The sequence below is a fragment of the Nerophis lumbriciformis genome, linkage group LG08 (genome assembly GCF_033978685.3).
Source record: "Nerophis lumbriciformis linkage group LG08, RoL_Nlum_v2.1, whole genome shotgun sequence".
NCBI lineage: Eukaryota > Metazoa > Chordata > Actinopteri > Syngnathiformes > Syngnathidae > Nerophis > Nerophis lumbriciformis.
This window is the reverse complement of record NC_084555.2, coordinates 28874326-28899647: the sequence shown is the minus strand read 5'-3', so window position 1 is coordinate 28899647 and position 25322 is coordinate 28874326. Positions and strand designations below refer to the sequence as shown.

Sequence of the window (25322 nt, the reverse complement as noted above, 5' to 3'; positions counted from 1 at the left end):
TCTCTCTCTCTCTCTCTCTCTCTCTCCTCTCTCTCTCTCTCTCTCTCTCTCTCTCTCTCTCTCTCTCTCTCTCTCTCTCGTCTCTCTCTCTCTCTCTCTCTCTCTCTCTCTCTCTCTTCTCTCTCTCTCTCTCTCACTCTCTCTCACTCCACTCTACATGGCTTAAATTCAAACTTGTATAATGTTTTTTTTGTAGGGAAAACAACAATTGCTCATTTTCCCGGAATTCCAACCGCATCAGGGTGAACACTGCTAATGTATAAATTCTGCACTGAAAAGCCTTCATTACTGTGCGGTGGACACAGCTAGACCAATCAAAAGTTCATCAATATGCTTTTTAAGTGCCTTATAGTATATATATATAATATAAATGAATATATTATACTTCTTAGAGGCATTTGTCTTACAATGCCAACATATGCATAGTATTCTGCCATTAAAAGTACAAAAACCTTGGCATGAACAGCAGCAGAAGTGATTTAAACTGTTACAAAGCAACTCAATTAAGGTCCAGCCTTATGTACATTACACAAAAGTGGAAAGCCCATTTGAAATATGAACTAAAGCATGGCTTTGTTTGGACTCAATTAAAAAACTCACACGTGCTAACACATTGCAACACCTGAGCATATCAACATGGGGATCCAAATTGGCAAGCCCACAACCCCGAACACCACTTAATCTAGTAAGTAGGACAAACAAAAGGGAGGGAAAGAATACAAGAGCCCATAACATGTCTTACCTCTGCTGCACCGGCCTTTAATCTAAAAGCTCTTTGGAGAGATTGCAAAGGCAAAATCTAGCTGCTGTTGTGTCACCTCAAAGTGGATTCTCCCTGCGAAGCCTTGTTGAGTCTTAAAGCAACAGACACATGCTGCATCTGACACACACACACACACACACACACACTGGAAGACACGTGGAGACTCCTTCAAAGCGGCAGTGGCGAATCACAATCCTACAGAGGTAACCCTAGGTAACGGAGCACCAAGGGGGAAGCAGGAGAGCAGGGAAGAAAAAACTTCAACAGAAGCCCTTTCTGAGAATGTTTAACAGCTTCCATCAATTAAAAGCCTCCACTACTGCCAGTTGTTTTTCCTATGCCGTATAGAACCTCTACTTTTCCGTTGGCTTGAATTGGAGGAGAAGGATGTAGGACTTGCTACAGCCAAGGCCGTTTTCCATAGCTGCCTGCGACGATTGGGCGAGACAAGCAGGCGTGTAGTGGCTGCAGCTTTGCCTTACAGGCACTGGGGAGAGCGTGATGACTGGAGCCCTTGTCTCATCCAAAATAGCATAATGACCCCAGAAGGAAGCCAAGGTGGCCAGCTACTGGGAAAACTGTGTGTGTGGTTCAGCCAGACTGGGAAAGATTGCAAGATGCTTAAGCTACTTGTTTCCTGGGGACAGAGCAGCAAATTGTCCAAAAAAAGGGACTTCAAACATTCTCTGGTAGTGGAATTCGGGAGATGCTTTTGAAATGTTGTGACCAAGCCATTACCCCGGCGGAAAAGCACTGGAGACCGCCAGTGGTTTAAGCCCCACGCATGCCCCTGTTTGTATATGGATCACATAACTGTGGTCACATAGTCTAGAAGGGCTCATTTAGAAGGCCACAGCAGTAGGATCAGTCAGCAGTGGCCAATGGTTGGCAGACTGTTTGCTAAAGCTGCTAAAGACAATCTCACAGGAGCTTGTTGGCTGAACATTAAGCTCCATTTCCACTAAGCAGTAAGGTTCCGTTTGTGACACAACGGTATTGCCATTTATTTACATTGTCAAACTAATAAATCCTAATATCAGTTTAATTCACTGGCACTTTACACAGTGATATTATTTTAAAGCATATCCTGTCAAGCTTAACTATACATCTTGGTGGAAATGTTGCATTTTAGAGCAACATGCTAATCTAATTTGGATGAGTCTTTGTTTGAACATCCTAAAAGTCATGCCCAAATCACGCAATATGAGCAGCTGTGTAATAGGCATCCATCAGCCTGCTGCTTGCCTTGGAAACATCAGGCCCAGCAGGACTCGCCAAGGCTAAACTACATTGTTAACAATACAATAGCTGCTGTTGAGTAGTCTGGGCTGCTATCAAAGCCCTTTGTCTGCAGAAGCTCAAAAGTTTGGTCAACAACACTGTTGGAGGGACTGGGACGCATGAGAAGAGAAAGAAAGCAAGCTAATAGTACCAAAGTGATGCATATTCAAACAGAGCAGGTGCTGGGCTTTCATTCTGCTCAGACCAAAAGTTAAGACTTTTAATGAAGTTTAATTACGGAACAAATCTCTTCAGTAACCAACCAAACAAACAACTGATAAGGCAAAATAAAAAGTTATTTGCTTGTTACAGTTTGTTTTCATCTTGTGAATCTTTTGCTAGTAATCAGACAGCTAATGATATTTTACAACGTCCCATTAGGATGCAAGATTAGTTTTATATTTTACTAAGTAGATACCCTTAAATATAGAAAGACACCTGCAACTATTTATTAAAATGTTTCTATACTAACATTCAAAGCAAAATAAAATAACTGCAAAGCAAGACTTAAGTCATTCTGATAGATGACCGTGTTAAACTTGGAGGGCACGTAAACCAAGTAGATGTTTTTACAGCAGGAAATTTATGTCAATTTCAGCCACAGGTTAAATCCAATAAATCACATTTAATGAAAATAAAATTCCCACTGGGGCAAGTGATGCTCATGGGACTCGGATGACAAATGAAAGAGAGCCATTGGAAGAGTCAGTGGAAGAAATGTTTGCAGTGTTTGCAAATACGTTTTATCTCCCTTCTAAAGAATAAAGTCTGTCCCCCGACCAATGGCTGGGGGTGGCTTACAATTGGCCGAGTGGGACTGCAGTCAGACGTACTTTGTAAATGACATCAGTTTATGGGCTATAAATTTACAGTATCCTAATTGGTCATGTTAACAAAGATGTTGTACCTTGCCACATCCACAAACAAGGATTCAATCTCTGCAGTTTAGAGGATTTATAGAAGGTCAGTGGAAAGGTGAGGATGGATAAAATTCACTTAAGATATGGCAGTTTAAATCAGGGTCAAAGGTCAAGTCTTTATTTGGTGGTTGAAGTCCAGCTCAAAATTAATTTTTTTCCAAAATTAGGCTCTATGCTGCATTAAAACAATAGCTAAATATTTAAAACATGGCAGTAAAATACATTGTGAAATGTCAAATCTGGTTCGAAAAAGTGTGTGCTCAATGTGTCGTGCTGACTTTTCTTTTCTCGACAGTAGTGGTGCTGGAAAAAAAATCGATTCAAATTCGAAAAGTGATTGTGATTTATAACGATTCTAAATACCGTATTTTCCGGACTATAGGGCGCACGGGTAAAAAAGCCGCACCCACTAAATTTTAGAAGAACCAAATATTTTCTACCGGACTATAAGATGCACATATACTGTATACGTTGTGAAATGAGTCATTCACACAAAGATTTTGTAAATGATTATTTACGCACCAAAAAAACCCACAATCTCCTCTCTCAATGATTACCGCCCCGTTGCACTCACCCCCATCATAATGAAGTGCTTCGAGAGGCTGGTAAAGGAATATATTGTCTCCAGACTTCCCCCCACATTCGACCCATACCACTTTGCTTATCGCCCTAACCGCTCCACAGAGGACGCCATCTCCTCTGCACTACACCTGAGCTTAGAACATCTGGAAGGAAAGGACACACACGTGCGGATGTTGTTTCTGGACTTCAGCTCAGCATTCAACACCATCATCCCGCAGCACTTGGTGAGCAAACTGTCCCCCCTTGGATTCAGTACCCCTCTATGCAACTGGCTGCTTGACTTCCTCACAGACAGACCCCAATCTGTGAGAGTGGGCAACAACAACTCCAGTGCCATCTCCCTGAGCACCGGCTCCCCCCAGGAATGCGTCCTGAGTCCGCTGCTGTTCACGTTGATGACTCATGCCTGCTGCGCTAAGTCCACTACCAACCACATTGTGAAGTATGCGGACGACACGACAGTAGTGGGCCTCATCCGTGACAACATCGACATGGACTACAGGGAAGAGGTGAAACATCTGGTTGACTGGTGCAGAACCAACAACCTGGTCCTGAATGTCAACAAGACCAAGGAGATCATCGTTGACTTCAGGAAGCACCAGCCCAGCCACGCTCCACTCTTCATCGACGGCACAGCGGTGGAGATAGTAAGCAGCACCAAGTTCCTGGGGGTGCAGATAACTGACAATATAACCTGGTCCCTACACACCGGAGCTCTTGTAAAAACAGCTCAGCAGCACATGCACTTTTTGCGTCGGATGAAAAGAGCACAGCTCCCTCCCCCCATTCTCACCACATTCTACAGAGGCACTATAGAGAGCCTGCTGACCAACAGCATCTCTGTCTGGACTAGGGATGTCCCCATCCGATATTTGGATTGGATCGGCCGCCGATATTTGCAAAAAATGCGTATCGGCAAGGCATGGGAAAATGCCGATCCAGATCCAGTTAAAAAAACAAACTCCGCTCCGTGTTTTCTAACGCACCTATTTAAATAGTACATTCCACTTTTCTGCTGCTCCCTAATCTCCGTTCTGCATTTTCCAGCACACCTTCAACACATCCACAGGTCTGTGGATTTTCACGCAGTTGCTTTTAGCTGCTGGCATTACACGACAGGCTCTTCTCACTCTTTTCTGTGTCTGTGCTTCTCACAGACAGCAAGCGCACCTTCTTACACACGTCACATACTGTCACGTCATACGTCACATACGTATACGTCCTCCCCAAGCAGAGCGGTAGCAGCATGGCTAACGTTAGCTGTGATGCTAACGCAGCCGTGTGACCAACGTTCTCTCTAAGGTGCGCGCTTGTGCAATTGCGCACTGTTTAAACGTCCTCTGCGCATAGCAATTATATGCCACGCACAAAATCAAATAAAAAAATAAGCGCATAACAATTTTTGACACACGGACACGACAGAGAAAACAGTTTTCGTCATCATTGTTCAAATATTATAACGTATGTCAAGACGCTTATCTCCGTTCGGTGCCACACGTTCACACCATCAAAATGCCGAGGCAAAAATTTCCTGATCAACACCGTATGAAAAAATTTGTCATTTTTTTAGTTGTGATTTCCTTCTCTGCATGAAAGTTTAAAAGTAGCATATATTAATGCATTATGAAGAAGAATGTTTTAATGTAGACATGCAAGCCTTGAAAGAAAATGTTGAAAATCAAGACTACATTTCCTGCAAATGGATGCATTTCTACCCTATATTTTAACTTTAGATTTATTCTCATATCAAACTCTTTTGGCTGTCTTTTTGACACTTACATTCGGCGCCCCCCTCCACACCCTGGATTATAAATAATGTAAATAATTAAATGTGATTATCTTGTGTGATGACTGTATTATGATGATAGTATATATCTGATAGTATATATCTGTATCATGAATCAATTTAAGTGGACCCCGACTTAAAGAAGTTGAAAAACTTATTCGGGTGTTACCATTTAGCGGTCAATTGTACGGAATATGTACTTCACTGTGCAACCTACTAATAAAAGTCTCAATCAATCAATCTAAACACATAGAATCATCATACTGCTGTGATTATATGCATCAGGTGTTCATTCAAGGCTAAGGCAAAATATCGAGATATATATCGTGTATCGCAATATGGCCTTAAAATATCGCAATATTAAAAAAAGGCCATATCGCCCAGCCCTTGTTTCAATGATGCCATTTCTGTTTGTCATGTATAATTTTGTCTATTTTATCCTTGAATAAACAGGTCAGTTTCTTGTTACCAACCATTGTGTATTATTCAAACTCACCTAATTCAGCTGGCTAGTTGTTATCAAGAGTACTAAAACCCTTTTCAACATGATTCTGACAACTAAGTAGGCTAAATAACTTTAAACTTTAATATATGCTCGGATAGGCCATTATCGGTCAGTATCGGATCGGAAGTGCAAAAACAATATCGGTATCGGATCGGAAGTGCAAAAACCTGGATCGGGACATCCCTAGTCTGGACTGGAGCCTGCAATGCCTCAAGACTGGAAGTCTCTCCAGAGAGTGGTGAGGACGGCGGAAAAGACGGCGGAAAAGATCATCAGGACTCCTCTTCCTCCTATCCAGGAGATCGCAAAAAGCCGCTGCCTGACCAGGGCTCAAAAATCTGCAAAGACTCCTCCCACCCCCACCAAGGACTGTTTTCACTGCTGGACTCTAGAAAGAGGTTCCGCAGCCTCCAAAGCAGAACCTCCAGGTTCTGTAACAGCTTCTTCCCTCAGGCCGTAAGACTCTTGAACGCATCATAATTCAATTATCCCCTCAACTTCCCCCAAAATGGATTAACTCGCTGGAATAAAAAAGACAATATAACATACATCCATAAACGTGGACGCATGTGGAAAAGTGCAATATATTTATCTGTACAGTAACCTATTTATTTATTTATATATGCACCTTATTGCTTTTTTATCCTGCACTACCATGAGCTTATGTAACGAAATTTTGTTCTTATCTGTGCTGTAAAGTTCAAATTTTAATGACAATAAAAAGGAAGTCTAAGTCTAAGTCTTAATTATTTCCAAACGGTGTCTGTAACGTGGCAGTATAACGATTGATCAAGCAAAACAGAAGTCATCGTCACGGACCCACTAGCTGCGGAATATAGCTCTCAAATCAGCGAAACAAACGTTAGCTCTCAAATCAGCGAAACAAACGTTGACGTTTTGGTGAATTTACAAAACTGAAACAATACAAAAAATGCCATTGTAAGTTAATAATACTAACACAGACACAAGTAAATGTATTAGGATATTAGTTAATGCTAACTATGCTAGCTTCGTTAAATTACAACAGTCCTTCTCAAAAAGTGGGGGCCAGTGTGACCTTGGTGAACATGCTTTTTTGCCGTACCAGAATATGATGTGTAGCACCGGTGTGTTGTTTCCTTTAATGTTAATGAGCTTACAATGTTATGCAGAGGTATGGTCGTAACAATTTTTTAGACAAATTATATTATTTATAGTCACAGTGGAGAGTGGGGGGGATGCGAAATATTTTCTTCTTCCTAGTGGGGCGTAACAGAAAATATTTGACAAGACCTGCATTACAGCAACACATACAAATATGCATTAAAACACTCCTACGGATATCACACATGTTGCAACCAGAAAATTTCACAAATACGACCCTTTTAACTTTTATTGACAATATTGGGCTAACAACAGGTTCAATTTCAACACATTATTTCTCACGCACACACGTCTTTTTCTCTCGCACACAACACTTCTCATTCTCGGTCAATAATTTTGTCCTGCACTTCAGGCACATTAACACCAGCATGATGTTTACTTAAAATCCTTATTGAACAGGTTTTTTTTTTTTACATGATAGCTCTCTAGTCCCATGTCCCGAACGACTGAATAGCTTTGCAAATAATAATAACGTCCTCTGCCGCAAATTGTTCAGAAGTTGTGCAGTCAATCTTCACAAAGGTATTTTCCTCTGGTTTATAAGTAAAACTTCCATTAAAAGTAATCTGATGATTGTGAATGATTAGTTCCAGTGTAGACACAGATGTCGATGTCGTCACTTCACAGGAAGGAAACACAGTATCTAGTCAACAACAGCTGCAGTTGCTCCTTCTGGAGACACTTCCCCTTAGTGTTTTAGAAGAGAATTACAAGTTTGGCGCCACCCCCCACAGAAGAACTATAAATCAAACAAAGCGCTGTCGGGGGGGACGCAAGCTACGCAATGCGAGAGTATATTCCATGCTTTACAGAAGTTCTTGGGCAAGATATTTTAACCACTTGCTCCCAGTGCCAGCCACACTGGTTTAAATGTACCTTAAAGATGTAAATAATGGGTTTCACAATGTAAAGCGCTTTGAGTCTCTTGAGAAAAGCGCTATATAAATATTTATTATATTTCAAAATTCACACAAGTCCTGTATTGTCAGTTGTGTCACAATGACGTTTGACAACATACAAATTGCTGGACAAAGGTTTTTCAGTTATCTCTAAAGATTAATACTCTTAAAGAACCATTTCTAAAAGTCCACATAATACATTTATTTGTTCATTTTTAGCCAACAGGTTTGCTATCTGACAGTTTCGGGGGTTTGAGGTGTCAAAACATTTTTTTAAAAAGGTATTAGAAGGTAGTTAACCTTATTCCAACTAAATTGTTTTTTAGGAGTAAAGTTCAACAATATTTTAAAATGGAATACAGCACTTTAAAGGGGAACTGCACTTTTTTATTTTATTTTGCCTATTGTTCACAAACATTATGAGAGACAAGAAGACATATACATTTCTTTTTAATGCATAGTAACTTGTAAATAAACGTAAATGATAGTCCTCTTACAATGGAGTCAATGGGAAGTCCTCTTTTCTCCCCAAAAAGCCCTCTAAAAAAACATCCAAAAAGCGGCAACAATATTCCATTTACATTTTGTGACCTAAATTGTAACTAAGTATTGGTGATATTGTTATTATAAGCACTAACCAGACAAACTATGTTTTGTGGCGCAATATCACAAAGACCTGAAAAGCTTTGTTCTGCTATGTTGACATCATCAGCTGGTGAGTTGCAAAGTTTGTTCTAGATAAGGGGTCTCAAACTCAATTTACCTGGGGGCCACTGGATGCAGAAACTGGGTGAGGCTGGGCCGCAAGAAAAGATTTCTTAAAAAAAAATCTAACATACACTTTTTAATTAATTCACCTTCTTTGAATGGCTTTCCCGCCCTAGCAACCATCTCACTCACCATGTAGCTAGCTTTGACTGCTGCATCGCTCTTTTCGCTTGCTTTCTTGACGAAATCTTGTTGCCTCAGTAGACTGGTTTTAAAATTTGCAACCCGGTTCACTCTCTCATCTCCCTGGTATTTTGCATACTCCTCAGCATGTCTAGTTGTATAATGACGTTTTAAATTGTATTCCTTGTGCACCGCAACTTTCTCTGTATCAACTACAGAAAAGAACTATAAGGATTATTCATAAAGTAGATTACTTAGAACACACTAACATATTATTTATTAATTCCGGTTTATTGAAATTACAGGAGCTAGTAAAGTTACAGACATTATGTGTCATGTTTAAGGCTAAAAGTAAAACATTACCAGCAAATTTACAAAAAATGTTTGTTATCACTTCTGAGAATGAAGAGCATAGAAGAAAAGGTCATTTCCAACATCAGTATTCAAGGACAACTTTAAAACAAATGTGTATATCAGTGGTGGGGGTTAAACTATGGAATTCTCTTTACAATGAGATAAAATATTGTAAAAATATATTCCAATTGAAAAAAAGATATAAAGACAGAACAATAAGATCATATGGACAGCCATAAGTGCTTTATATTTATTATTTTACTTATTTTTTGCCTGGTTTTGTATTTGTTTTGTATCATCCCGTGAGGTGTATATTACTTCTTTTGGGTTTTTTTGTTCGGTTTGTACATCATGAAGTTTTGCACTTCTTGTGTTTTTTTGTGTGTTTTTTTGTTTGTTTTCGTTATATTTGGATGCAATTGTTGGTTTATATGATATCATTAAGTAAGACTACGTATTATGTTGAAGGGGGCAGAAAAATATAAGATGTTTCTTCATCCTGCTCCTTCTCAGGCATTGGTGTGTAAATGTATAATTGAATAATTGAGGTATAATTGTCTATCGATCAAGGAGATAAATAAAAATTGAATTAAATTAAATGAAATAAGACACGTCGGGGTGCCCCTATGCTCAACAAAGAAATATTGCATCAAAAATCGTCTCTGTCTGGAGCCAACGGGAGGGGGTGGGCGGGGGCTTGCCATGGAGTTTACAGTTACGGTAGCACAATTAGCCCCGAACGGAAGACGGCGCAACCAAACTTGGTAGTCGATACTGTTGTGTGATTAGCTTTTAGCATGTCCCTCCCACTGCTCAATGAATACTGTTAACTTCATCCATCCATCCATTTTCTACCGCTTATTCCCTTTGGGGTCGCGGGGGGCGCTGGAGCCTATCTCAGCTACAATCGGGCGGAAGGCGGGGTACACCCTGGACAAGTCGCCACCTCATCGCAGGGCCAACACAGATAGACAGACAACATTCACACTCACATTCACACACTAGGGCCAATTTAGTGTTGCCAATCAACCTATCCCCAGGTGCATGTTTTTTGGAGGTGGGAGGAAGCCGGAGTACCCGGAGGGAACCCACGCAGTCACGGGGAGAACATGCAAACTCCACACAGAAAGATCCCGAGCCCGGGATTTATTAACTTGTTGGTTATAATTAGTGTTGGGACTAACGCGTTACAAAGTAACGTGTTACAAAGTAGTCTAACGCATTATTTTTTGTATTCAGTATCTCAGTTACCATTACTACATGATGCGTTACTGCGTTATTTCACCTTATTTTTTACATAGTATCGGCTAGAAACTAATAAGATCTGAGTGTGTTTTATTGGAGAGCTGCAGTGTCGTCCTTCTGATTCTTCCTGTGTCACAAGGGAGAGATGAGGCGCGCTGTGTGTGGGTGTGTGTGGGGCGGGGGGTGTGTCTGTGTTTACTAACAAGACATCATGGCGGAGCCGAAGCCGAGTTTCTTAACATGGAGATATTCTCACTACTTTTCTTTTGTCGAGCACAAAGAAAATAACATTTTTGTTAAATGTAAGTTGTGTCTTGGATCAAAGATCCTATCTACTGCCCAAAACAGCAATTAAAATCTGCTGAAACACCTACAAAAGCAACATGCTTCGACAAAGCTAGTAAAGAGAGACACAGACTCCGATGCCACTTCACCTCCACCTCCACCACCACCTAAGGATTTTAACGGAGGGACTGCTCGCCAGGACAACATTGATAGAGCCATTGCAGCGTATCTGCTAGAAGACATGCAGGCTATTTCTTTTCTTTCCTTTTCTCTAAACTAAAAGTGGGGAAATGCGTAGAGTGTTCTGGGCTTCAGTACAGTGTTGATCTCCTGAAAACATGATTTTATTTCACAATTCCTTGAGAGAGAAAAACGCCTGGTTAGGCGTGTGTATAGCAGTATGTGTGCTGTACATAGTGACATGACATATAATCATGTCATGTGTGCCTTCCTTGGGTGAATCCAGGTTTACAGCTATGTTGTGACATGTTATTATGCGGTTTGTTACTTATGTATGTTATGTTGCAGCTATTTATAATAAGTTTTGGCAATTTGTTCTGGCCCGAAATAAATTGGCCCTTTGAAATATATCTTTGTCTTTGTGTGTTGTATGTAGACCACATTGCTTAGCAGAGTTCAGTGAAGCAAATGCATGTTAAGTTGATTAATCTCCAGTGCAATAACAGTACTGAAATGAAGGCTAAAAGGGCATTAAAACATTTTCAAAAAACGAAGTAACGAAATAGTTACTTTTCACAGTAACGCATTACTTTTTGGTGTAAGTAACTGAGTTAGTAACTGAGTTACTTTTGAAATAAACTAGTAACTGTTACTAGTTACTGGTTTTCAGTAACTAACCCAACACTGGTTATAAGTTTGTCCCTTTATTGCTCAGTGCCACTTCCTGATTTCTGTTTTATGAGTTCCCAAAGCGCAAGTGACTTCATTAAACAAATCTTGCTTCATAATTTCTGGCTTCTTCCGACCAAAAATTATAAATATATATCAAATATTTTATCGAACACATTTTACATTCATATTATGTGTCTATCGCGATATATATATTGATATCGTTTTATCGGCCCAGCCCTAGCTCCACCCTCCTGTTTTCCCAAGGATGGAGTCATTCTTCCTCTAAACGCGAGTCTAACAACATCCCAGCAGTCAGCATCCTAATGACAACAGACCTCGCACAGTAAGTGATGTGTTATTATGTTTATTGGCTCTCATAAAGTCTGCAGTGAGTAGTATTCAGTCATGTTGTCGAACGAAAAAGTTAACGTTGTGACGCGTTTTTTTAATTAATGCATCGCTGTAAACCTAAAACTAGGGCTGCAACAATTAATCGACAATGTCGACAATAAAATGTGTCGTCGCCAATTATATTTGTCGAGAATAACTGTGACGTCATCACTTGTGTTTTTCCGGGCGGAAGTAAGTGGGTCACTCGATTAAACATCGCCAGTGATAACATGTCAAGGGTGAGGATATTTCCTCTTATTCTTGTTAAAAATATTTTACAAAGCGGACCTTGTTTTTATGGCAGAACATCTGTGGAGTACATGCGAGGATTTAAAACAGAGACATGATGTCGGATGTCTGGAGGGAGGATGCGATCTCAACCTCAGTAAGAGTGTTAGCTTCTACCTTGCTAGCTAGCTAACAAGTGTCAGACAAAAGTTGTGTGAAAAATAACTTTAACTATCAGTTTAGCCAAAGCCAGCCAGCTAAACTTTGTATACATCAATTCAAGTACGTTTTAAAGCAGCGTCAATTTGCAATGTCGTAAAAAAGGCACTTAAACAAAAGTGAACCGTGCATGCGCGCGTGCGCACACAAACACACAGATAGAGACGGACAAGCACCAATGCAAAGGTATCATAAGATTAGACATACAATCTATTGAATAGCCAACAATTTAAGAATGAATAAAATATATAATTCTACACATTAAGTCTATTAGAATGCTAAAATTGCCAAGAGTCAATCAATACTCAGTGTTAAAGCGCTTTGAGTACCTTAAAGGTAGAAAAGCGTTATACAAGTATAATCCATTTATACTTGTGTGCAGCTTTTTAAACACCACAAAATGCTTATTTTCTTTTTAAGGAAGTTAGATTTTGTGTTTTGTTGTTTGTTTTCATTGCAGCTATTTTATCTGGGTTTTTTTTTAATACATACACGTTTTTTTAAGCACTTTACCTTTCCTTTCTTTTAAATGGACAACATTGTATTAGTCATTTTAACTGTTGTAACAGCTGAATGAGCAGCACAGTTACAGTATAAATAAATATTAATGAAGGAATTTGTCATATTTGTTGTTAATAAGCACATCCCTAAAATAACTTAAGCTGCATTTAGAAGTCGATGGAAAATTTCGAGCCATTAAATATGTGTAGACTTTATTATGTGATTAGTCAACTAATCGTTAAGATAATCGTTGACTAATCGACTATCAAAATAATCGAGTTGCAGCCCTATTTAAAATGATCAAGATACATAAATAATACATGTTATTATGAATTTGCCTGTTACTACATTACATATATACTTACAGCGTGTGTATAAAACCTTAATAGAGGTGTTTGGATGTTTTTTAGAGCGCTTTATAGGTGGAATAGAGCGATTCCTATAGGCTCCATGGTAAGCAGACTTTTGATCGCATTTATTTACTATTTAAAATGCGTTAAAAAAAACTTGTTCTTGTCTTACATAAGAAGGATGGTAAACGAAAAAATTCCAAAAAAAAGTGCAGTTCCCCTTTAAACATAAGTTGACAGAGTTTAAGTTAAAAACAAAAAGAGGTAAAATTGCTGCGGTCATCCTTTGACGCTCTGCGATGAGGTGGCGACTTGTCCAGGGTGTAGCCCGCCTTTCGCCCGATTGTAGCTGAGATACTCCAGCGCCCCCCGCGACCCCGAAGGGAATAAGTGGTAGAAAATGGATGGATGGATGGATCCTTTGACGCTGTGTTTAGACCAGTGTGTGAAGTGTCTCTGAGAGCCGTGAGCGGTCATTCAGCTGCAGACCTGTGCGTTTGTGTGTACATTTACAAAGACTTGACCTGTTTTGAGGTGCAAAGGGAGGGACAGCTTAACAGTACTAAAACGATCAAGTCCAAACAGCTGGAAGGCATTAAGTTTGGGTCGGGTTATTTAACAAGTTTCATGAACAGGAGTACAGGTAGGTCATTTTAAGTTGTATCTACACTGGACTTTCTTGAACTTGCTCCAGAGCTACACATATTTCAGCCTTCCATATTTTTGGAGCACATGTTTCATACAATTAAACATCCGTTCTAAGGCATGAGAATTAAAAGGAATGGTTTTGACAAGTAGTCATATTTGTCACAATGTGTCTTCATGCCTGCTGCTGCAGAGCACCAAAGGTATTTTGTTAGCTATTTGAGAGTGGAACTAAAGCAAAAGCAAGTGCCTGCTTTAGGGAAGATAAGTAGAAAATGCCAGGAATGAAGGTGGTGGGTAAAGTAATAGAGTGACCGACCAATCATGCAAAGGAAACATGTGAAAAGCACGGGGTTAGATAAGAAACAGTGAGGCAGCATTAAAAACATGTAGATACCGAGTTCCACCACAAGAGAAGCAGAGATATCTACAATATCTCCTGACTGATAAAGCGATGAAGATTTCAAAAATGTTCCCAAGGCAGAGTGAAGTGAATACAACATTCGCTGTTAACCGTTCAAAGAAGACAATTTGAACCCATTCATCAATAAACACAAAACTTTATCATATGTCTTACTGTAATGACGTTTTTCTGCTCATGTGACATATTAAAGTGTGGGAATTGGTGGAGGCTCTGCCTTGAGAGCATCATTTATCACAGTGGTGCCCATTACGTTGATCGCCAGCCAGGCATTAAAAAAATTGTCCTAAAAATTATCGATCATCAATCTTCACTATGTCACTTTCATCACTTGATTGACATTCGCGGAACACGCTGGCCCCCACTGGGTGCTGCAAGCTCAGTATTGACAGAAAGGCAAGAAACACTTTTTATTTCAACACTCTCGCGCCGTTCCTGCCGTCAAAAGCCTAAAGACCAACCGCATAGCTCCTGTCTTCACAATAAAAGTGCTGCTTCATCCTGACTGCGCTAACAAAATAAAAATATCAGAAAGCTAGCGCACACAAGCTAGCAAGCTACGGAGTTTGCCATCAATATAGTTCTTGTAAAGTGTTTAAAAAAAAAAAAAAAGAGTATGGAAGCTGTACAAATAAGATACCAAAAACCAACCACTATCACCTCCACAATGTAAATTCGAAAATGTACAAGTTATCAGCACAACTGTGAATCCTGTCTGATTCCAATCAATGTAAGTCATCAGAATAAGGTAATACACCAACTTATATTTTTTCTTCATGAAATAAAGGATTCTATATGTTATGGTTATGGTTTGAGTTTATTTCAAAAATACATACAATTACAACATGATACATGTGTTAAACATGCTTGTATTTTGAGTAAACACCTTTAACATGTTAAAAAAAACGTCTGTTTCATAAATAAATATATATTAGTTATAAGTATATATATATATATATATATATATATATATATATATATATATATATATATATATATATATATATATATATATATATATATTTATTTATATATATATACACACATATATATATATATATATATATATATATATACATACAATCATATATACATACTAGAGATGCGCGGTTTGCGGGCACAACCGCGGAGTCCGCGGATTATCCGCGAATCGGGCGGATTAAATTTAAAAAAATTAGATTTTATCAGCGGGTCGGGTCGGGTCGGGTCGGGCGATTGAAATTTTAAAAAATTTGATTTTAAATAGATTCAGGCGGGTGGCAGTTAAACCAATTCGGAAATATATATACATAGTTAAATGTTGTTACCCACATACGAAAAACGAGCAGGCACCTGCTGCATATGCCACAACAGAAGAAAAAAAAAAAAGAGATTGACACTTTTACGGAGCGGCGAAGGCCCCCGACGCCTCGCCGGGGTCCGGGACCGAGGCCCCTTCCCCCGAGAGGGCCCCACCGGGAGCCGTAGCTGAGGCGATCCGCGAGAAGGGCCCGACGCACGTCCAGGGTCACCACCGCACCGACACCCCGCCTCGTCCGCCTTTGCCGCGGCCGGCGTCACGCGCAGCAGGTAAGCATCTTACATGCCCGCTACCCCCGTGGCCGGGGGCTCGTAACAGGGGTCACTCCGCGCGCCCCGCCCGCGCAGCTTACCTGCCCGCCACCCCTGTTGCCGGGGGCACGTAACAGGGGTCACTCCGCGCGCAGTGCGCTCACGAAAGGGGTGGGGCTCACCCTGGTTGATATAGACAGCAGCTAGGACGGTGGCCATGGAAGTTGGAACCCGCTAAGGAGTGTGTAACAACCCACCTGCCGAATCAACTAGCCCTGAAAATGGATGGCGCTGGAGCGTCGGGCCCATATACCCGGCCGTCGCCGGCAGCGAGACGCGCTTGGAGGTGCGCTCAGCGCGGCTCCCATATGATTGCGCACTGGTGTGCGTCTGGGTCGTGACAGCGTGGCACGCGAATGCTGCATTGGATCAGTCTCTTTTCTTTAACAGGCAAAAGCTTTATAACCTCACTAATGCCTTGCATCGTCTATATTAGATATATAACAACGGGCGGGTGCGGGCGGATGGCGGGCGGATGCGGTTCTGATCAAATGTTAGATCGGGTGGATTGCGGATGGTTGACGACTTTCTGATGCGGTTGCGGATGAAATAATTGCCTATCCGCGTATCTCTAATACATACACACATACATATATACATATATATACACATATATACATATATATACATATACATATACATATATATACATATACATATATATACATATACATATATATATACATATATATACATATACATATATATATATATATATATATATATATACATATATATATATATATATATATATATATATATATATATATATATATACATACATACATATATATATATATATATTAGGGCTGCAACAACTAATCGATTTAATCGATTATAAAAATAGTTGGCGATTAATTTAGTTGCGCATGCGCTGAGGCTACGTTTATTTTTATTTATTTTCAACCTTTATTTATAAACTGCAACATTTACAAACAGCTGAGAATCAATAATCAAAATATTAGGTGTGTATTTGTATCGAACCGTTTCAGTACGGGGGTTTCGGTTCGGTGCGGAGGTGTACCGAACGAGTTTCCACACGGACATATTAAGAAGCGTACTGCACGTTGTGTAAACAATACTCAAAATGCCGGACATTTGAGGTATTTAAGAAACTCCGCCCTGACAGCTCCGCAAAAGAGGACATGTCTGGTGAAAAGAGGACGTATGGTCAGTCTATCGTAGCCCGTTAGCTGCTAGCATGCTAGCAAAAGAGGACATGTCCAGTGAAACCGATCGCTGCTAGCATGCTAGCAGCGATTGGGCTAGGTCCTGACTATACGTCCTCTTTTCACCGGACATGTCCTCTTTTGCGGGGCTGTCCGGGCAGTGTTTCTTAAATGCCTCAAATGTCCGGCATTTTGAGTTAGGGTTGCTTGTATTTTCAATGTACGTTCAGGGTTAAGAAGGTTAAAAACAAAACAAATTGTGCGCGCAGCAGCATTCGTGAGGGAGGGGGAGAGACAGAGAGAGCGAGAAAGTTGTGATAAACGCGCATGCGTCGTTAGGCTCTGCTTTTTATCGATAGATTTATCAGATTTAATTTTTTATTATCTATAGCAGGGGTGTCAAAAGTGTGCATTTTTGTAACATTTTCCTTGTTTTATTTGGCAAGTTGAAAGAACATGGCGCCAGTATGCTGGGTTTTTTTTCCAATAAAATACTGGGAAGGATAGAAACGTAGTTTGTCTCTTTTATCCGATAATTAACCGATTAATCGAAGTAATAATCGACAGATTAATCGATTATCAAATTAATCGTTAATTGCAGCCCTAATTATATATATATATATATATATATATATATATATATATATATATATATATATATATATGTACTGTATATATACACATACAGACATATATATATATATATATATATATATATATATACAAGTGTTTAAGAAGATTCACTCACTCATTAGCAAAGCTATTGTAGTATGCAAAGGTGAGACTCACTCCAAGCTCCCTAAAGATGATCCATCAGAGATCATGGACCACTGCGGCACGGTGAGCTTTCTGTTAAGGGGGTCAGCGGGGTTCAACCCATTCACCACAGGTATAAAAGGCAACAATGGAGTAGTGGGGATTTGAGAGCACAAGATATGCGTGCATGAACAGTAATCAATAATTTCTAGCCAAAATGACATGTGGCTGATGTATACAGCAATATATGGGGTAGTAGGGCAAACAACACACACAGACACACACCTGCAAAACTAGCAGATAGTGCACTTCGAATGGCCATATATCTGCATTCAGATGCTTAGCGTGTATGTGTATGTGTGTGAGGAGGAGGTACCATCCATCACTGCAGCAGACATACATTAATCCCTCCCTGCATTCTTGAGAATGTGACACCAACAGGATTCTGCCCTTATAGCCCCCAGAAGCGGCTTTCCTTGCGGCACAGCAAAAACTTTAGTCAGAAATGTGGCGCCACTACGGAAGCTGATGGATTACTGGCATGTGATGTGAAAATGGAAGACCATAGAGCAGGTCATGGATATAGTCAAGACATGTGTTTATGTTAACCTGGCAATGGTGCTCCTCTTTAAGGCCCATTAAAAAAGGACCAATGTGCAGATCAAAGCCAGGCCAAGCAACAAGAATGGATCAATTTAGAATTCATAATAAGCACATCTCCTGAGGCTCTCTTTCCGATAAAACGTCGTAGTTGAGTAATAAAAGTAAAGGCATCTGACAGGTCAGAGTAACTGTTGCTTGCTCAGCACTTTCACCAGTCACTTGTGCCAAAATCTTAACACAGTGAGTGAGTGAAAGACAAGATGACGCTGTAAGGCTATTATGGGGACAAAGAGTCAGGCAGGGCCTGTTTGCTTAATTTGCTCATCATGATCAGAGTTAGGCCGATATTCGATAAGTCAATTAACCAACGATATTTGAAAATTAAAGTTGGCAAGTTTTCCAGTTTTCCAATTATCTTGTCCTCATTGAGTGCAGGGTTTCCCCTTAATGCAATTGAATGTGGCGGACTGCCACATCCATCCATCCATTTTCTACCGCTTGTCCCTTTTGGGGTCACGGGGGGTCACTGGAGCCTATCTCAGCTGCATTCGGGCGGTAGGCGTGGTACACCCTGGACAAGTCGCCACCTCATCGCAGCGGACTGCCACAGCATTTTTATTACTGCCACACCTTGAAAATAAGTTGTTTTTTTTTACTTAAAAATAAATTCAAGTAATATAATATATTATAGCCCCCAGAAGAAACACACAACGTGCGACACTATTTTTTACTGTTATTACCAATCTTATGATAACAAATGCCACAATTCCAACAGGTTTTACTTCCAGTGTACACACGTGTCTCTGTGAGTCCGCGCTTCTCCGCCAAACACACAACACCTCCTCATTCTCCGCCAATCACCTTTCAGGCACGGAGGGTTTGCTTGCAAACATTAGAAAAATTGACATCAAGTCCAAACCACACAAACATAAGATATACCTGTGGACAGCTATCTACAAAATGTGCAAATATTAAGAGGACAGTAGCGGCTTTTAAGAAGAGAAAGTTCAACCAGAGCAACGCGAAGCAAATGTGACGTCATGCTTGCTGAGGCTCGCCTCTTTCGTCAAGGACATTGAGGGACAGAAGTTAAGCATTTTATAATACGCCAAAAGAAGATTGGATATGTGGCTAATAGTTTTTAATTTTGAAAAAAGTCATTAAATGTCTCTAGAATGATACTTGAAAAATTATCAAAGTACATTGTACAATAAGCAGCAACAATTGAATATATGACAAAACGATATAAAAATATATCTTAATAGTAGGGATGTCACAGAATGAACATTTCTTATCGCGGTTATTTTGATGAAAATTATCACGGTTATCATTAGTATTGCAGTATTTTTAAATGTGCTCAAAATGTTCTAAAACTACTTATACTGAAATCTTTTAACCAAGTTTTATTTAAAAAAAAAAAAAAAAACACAAACAACACATTCAAAATGTATGTATGTACCTCAAGTAGAAAGTTAAATGTACATATGAAAGCAACACAAACATTATAAACGAAGTAATATGGCAGAAACAAAATAATACTGTAAATAAATAAAAATGAATGTGAAAATATCGCAAGATGGCACCTTATGGACATAAGGCGTAACTGCACTTTTTGTCCATATAGATACAAATAGTGTTTATGTATGAGGTCTAGTCTTATACATAGGACTGTACAATTATGGGCAAAATAATAATTACGATTATTTTTATCAATATTGAAATCACGATTATTAATCATGATCATTCATTATGTTGGGTAAAACAGAGTTGGGGTGTGAACGTGACGCCATCATGTAATTTGTATTATCTAATAAAAATGCTCTAGATAAACGTTATCTATATATTTAAAGACAAATATTTGTGTTTTTGTTCATTAATAGTATCAGCGTGTCAGCTTTTTTATTACATGATGTTGCCTTTTTCTCCATTTTTACATTTTCATAGAGAGAGGTATTTTTTTAAGTTATGTGCATGCATTTACATGTACTAATGTGTGTACATGTACATGCTGTATTGGGACAGATCCATTAAGATTTTGAGCAGAAATATGTCGTGTAGGAATTAACTATACACCATAAAATATTAACAACATCCTATGTCACATGAATGGGTATACAAGTGATAACTTTGTGAAATGAAAAAAACACAAGTATTATAAAAAATATGGTGTTTACTTTTTAAAATTAATAGTTTGCAGTTTGATCAGTGTCAGAGCTTGGTCCGCATTGCCGGCAGTAAGTCGGACACGTTTCCAGTGGGGGTTGGACTCCGCCAAGGCTGCCCTTTGTCACCGATTCTGTTCATAACTTTTATGGACAGAATTCAAGGCGTTGAGGGGATCCGGTTTGGTGGCTGCAGGATTAGGTCTCTGCTTTTTGCAGATGATGTGGTCCTGATGGCTTCATCTGGCCAAGATCTTCAGCTCTCACTGGATCGGTTCGCAGCTGACTGTGAAGCGACTGGGATGAGAATCAGCACCTCCAAGTCCGAGTCCATGGTTCTCGCCTGGAAAAGGGTGGAGTGCCATCTCCGGGTTGGGGAGGAGATCTTGCCCCAAGTGGAGGAGTTCAAGTACCTCGGAGTCTTGTTCACGAGTGAGGGAAGAGTGGATCGTGAGATCGACAGGCGGATCGTTGCGGCGTCTTCAGTAATGCGGACGCTGTATCAATCCGTTGTGGTGAAGAAGGAGCTGAGCCGTAAGGCAAAGCTCTCAATTTACCGGTCGATCTACGTTCCCATCCTCACCTATGGTCATGAGCTTTGGGTTATGACCGAAAGGACAAGATCACGGGTACAAGCGGCCGAAATGAGTTTCCTCCGCTGGGTGGCAGGGCTCTCCCTTAGAGATAGGGTGAGAAGCTCTGTCATCCGGGGGGAGCTCAAAGTAAAGCCGCTGCTCCTCCACATCGAGAGGAGCCAGATGAGGTGGTTCGGGCATCTGGTCAGGATGCCACCCGAACACCTCCCGAAGGAGGTGTTTAGGGCACGTTCGACCGGTAGGAGGCCACGGGGAAGACCCAGGACACGTTGGGAAGACTATGTCTCCCGGCTGGCCTGGGAACGCCTCGGGATCCCCCGGGAAGTGCTGGACGAAGTGGCTGGGGAGAGGGAAGTCTGGGCTTCCCTGCTTAGGCTGCTGCCCCCGGAAGAAGATGGATGTATGGATGAAAAATTTTGCTTAGAGACAAAGTAAGTTTCAATGTTATTATTTGTTAGTTTTATTTAACTTGGAGATTTAAACGTTTTCATTCCAATAGGAGGGTTGCAATCATGTGACCGAGAGGCACATCCAGACACTTCCGGGTTTCAGGCGATGGTCTATAAAATAAAATATACGAGAAATACAAGTTTATTGCATTTGAAACGATATACATACATAATCATTATATATTATCATTACATCAATGGTTAATTTGGTCTCATAAATAATGGCAATAATATAATTTATCTGCAGCAATTTGTTATCAGTCCAGGCCTAATCAGGGTCACAATAGCAAAAATGTTCCTGCTTACTCATCTTCAAAGGTCATTACTCAACCGGGTGCTGGAACTCTATATGTGGCTGCGTGGACCTCTTCAAAGCCTTTTGAAACCAAAGCAACATTTTGGCAACGCCATAGAGTTCAGTTCACTTAGCATTGTTTGGTTATGAAAACTGACCAAAATATCCAACCTGTATCATCTCACTTTACAGAGCCCTCATGTTGGGATACTGACAGCAGCAGTAAGTAATGGTTTATTTAGTGCTAAATAATTAAACTCAAATCAATGAGTACACTATGCTTAACACGACTGACGACTCCCAAAATGTAATTTAATTAATGCCTGAAACAAATCTCCAAACAATATCAGTCAACAACAAAACAATTTTTTTTTCCACAGACATTTCCAGCATGTGGTCGTAATCGTATCAAAGATATTAGATAAGACATGTTTATTTAAAATCAATATTTGGAATGTAAGGTTTCACATATACTATACTAGACACCTATACTATAGCTTTTGCCAAGTGACTAGCAATAGATTAGCTAGTATTACATTGTGGGCCATATAGACATGACCACAGTCTGAACTGTTACCTAAACATTCCTCGGGTGAGAAAACATCTTGGGCTACCTGGAAATATGCAGGTGTGTTTCACACAGTAATTAAATGTCCTTAATGCAGCCTCTAATTAGGAAGTACTCCACTTAAAAGGTACAGCTATCGGATGGGATCTGGAAATCCTCACATAAAGAGTAAACCATCCTCTGATGTCAACAGCTGGCTCTTGGAGGAGAGTAACTGATTGTGCAGACTGCTCATCAAACTGTGGATAAAGTCCAAAGCAATAAAACTGCTCATGAAGTCAAACAAGCTCAGTGCAATCTGGAAAGCAGCTACAATATTGCTCCTGTGATCAAACAATGTGTATTTATTGCAGCTTCAATCTTGGCTCCACATAATATACAGACAGTATGGTTCATCAAGGCTGTCAATAGCCTGTTTCAATCTCAGATATAAGGGAGAAATATGAGCTTCTTGACATCCTGGTACAAGCTATGACGAGTGAGACAGCTGGATGGGAACCCCCCCCCCCCCCCACACACACACACACACACACACACACACACCCGCACACACATTCAGTCATTTCATTCCACTTTAGGCCACCCTGGGTGTGTAAGTCCACATATAGCAGTTCTGAATAAAGGCATCAAAACCAATGTTCATACCTATAATGAGTAACAAATTGTTTATTAGCTTTGATTTACCCATCCTGTGCAATGCAACATATTGCTTTAAATTAGTTCAGCAATGCATGTGCACCAGCATATTAAAAAATGTGAACATGTGGTGTTCTGTCCCAGGAGAATTATTCTTTCTTTCCGACAAGAGGAAACAGATTTGAATTTCAACATTGCAGCTGGCATTTTACAGATCCGTCTAAAAACAGCCAAAAAACGACAGGAGTTAAGGTTAGGTTTCACAGTGAAATTATCACTAGAAATTTTAAATTAAACAGCTATTGACCTCTAATCTGGAGCAGGTGCTCCACAAAGACACTCTTGTTTAACCAACAGTGTTAAAAGTAAGTGGAGCGACAAAGGCTGACCTGTGTCGGCTGCTGTTTTCTCACTTAAACCCATTTTTCAGCGGCATGTGAGCTTGCTGCGGAAACGTCACCAGATAAATCTCAGCAAAACAATATTATTTATTCACTTCACTGGCGCTTTGTCACAGAGGAATGTGGTCCATAAAAACTGATAACGGCAACAAGCCAAAATGGGCAGCAAGGGACAAAAATTTTTCAGTGCGTGACATGACGGAGCTAAGCACCAGCAATTGTGCCATATGTGAGGCATTTTTTACGGATGTGATTAAATTAAGGTCAATGCCAACCTCATTATTATTGCATCCATACAGGAAGAGACCAGAATATAAAAGAGAGACTCGGTCATTATGCAGACGAGACAGTAAAAAACAAGAATGGACTCTAAACCACTAAAGGACTGAACATTATTTACCAACCCTTAATTCTTAATGAGCTAAATAAATTCCAGAAATTGTATATTAGTGGTCGAGAGCAGATGTGGCAGCCCCAAAGGACCAGACGAGAAGGATTTGACAGGCAGATGCGCTACTAGCAGGGGTCATGAAAGGTCAAGCTGTTTCATTATGAGAGGACAAGGGTGGTATTTATTCACAGCCTTCCCCTCCTAAATAGGGGCGGGCTCAGAATAGGGATGGAGATGGATACTTAACCCTTGAGGCATACTACTGATTACAAACCATCCTATGTTTCACTCATATGCTGGTGGAGTTGAAGCACACCCAATAGAAAGAGCTCGGCAGAAGGTTTTTGGAGAAGAACAAAACAAAATATTCACACTATCAAAATCCAGAGTGATCATGAGAAAGTGTTCCCATTGGAACTGCATTAAAAAAACAATGCAATTTCTATAGTGTGAGAGCATCAAATTGGTTGTGAGTCAGTCCTGCATTAAAGAGATGATTTAAACGTGGTCTATACAGTATATATATATATATATATATATATATATATATATATATATATATATGCATGCTTTGAAGCCCCTGCCTCGGAAAAAAATAACGTTTGGAGCCCCTGCCTCGGAAAAAAATAACATTTGCTTTGGTGCCCTTCTATCTTGCCTTTGTGCCCTAAAATATGAGCCCTCCTTTAAGGCAACACTTGCCTTGACATTAAAAAGTAAACATTTGAGGCCTGGTAATGATATCAAATATGTCATTTCTAAATTTAAAAAGGGAAAAATACAGAGCATCAACAATACATGAGGCCATTAATACAACATGACTGCATAAGTACAGCTTTCACTCGGGCCCTTGAACTATAACAACCGTCTCAGCTGACAGGAAAACCCAGTACCTGACATTTCTCTACATTGTTATTATTAGTTTAAGCCCGTGCACGCCAGCCCGGATGTGAAACATTGTTATTAGTGCCCTGGAAGGCAACCGCAAGTTTCCAAGTGGAGGCAATCTCTCCACGAGAGCAGCAGACCACAGGGCTTGCTACTACTAAAGCCTCACACTGTCTGGCACACAAAATTACAACAGAAGATTGCATTCACAGATGAGGATAACTTCTAAAATATTTAGTCATTCTTAAAAGGGGCTGTTCGCAACCTTTACGCAGATTTCTAGAGGGCACTAACTTTCCAATGTGTTTTAACCATTATATACCGCCTTCTTACGGCTTTCAGCAAGTAGTGACGTAACTACGCCTGTGTGTAACACATGCATGCGCCTTTGCTTTGTGTGTTGTTAGCTGATGATAGCGATTTGCATAGTTCGCGTTAGCTAACATAACATTGTATGTAGGGATGATGTTCGAAAACCGGTTCTCCCGATTATTAGATAAGAAAAGAACCGATTCCATGGATTCGAAGCCCTTTTTG

The 25322-nt window shown here is 40.1% G+C and overlaps 1 protein-coding gene across 3 annotated transcripts in view; it reads right to left on the bottom strand.

The window, feature by feature from the left end:
- LOC133611635 (rho guanine nucleotide exchange factor TIAM2-like) overlaps positions 1-25322 on the bottom strand; it is a 178375-nt gene that overhangs the window by 126761 nt on the left and 26292 nt on the right. The window contains exon 1 of one of the 3 annotated variants that reach the window (XM_061968609.2): positions 743-806. The exons of the other annotated variants lie outside the window; for them this stretch is intronic. The gene's annotated coding sequence lies outside the window, so the exon portion shown is untranslated. Of the gene's footprint in view, positions 1-742; positions 807-25322 lie in introns of those variants that run through there. 3 annotated transcript variants of the gene reach the window in all.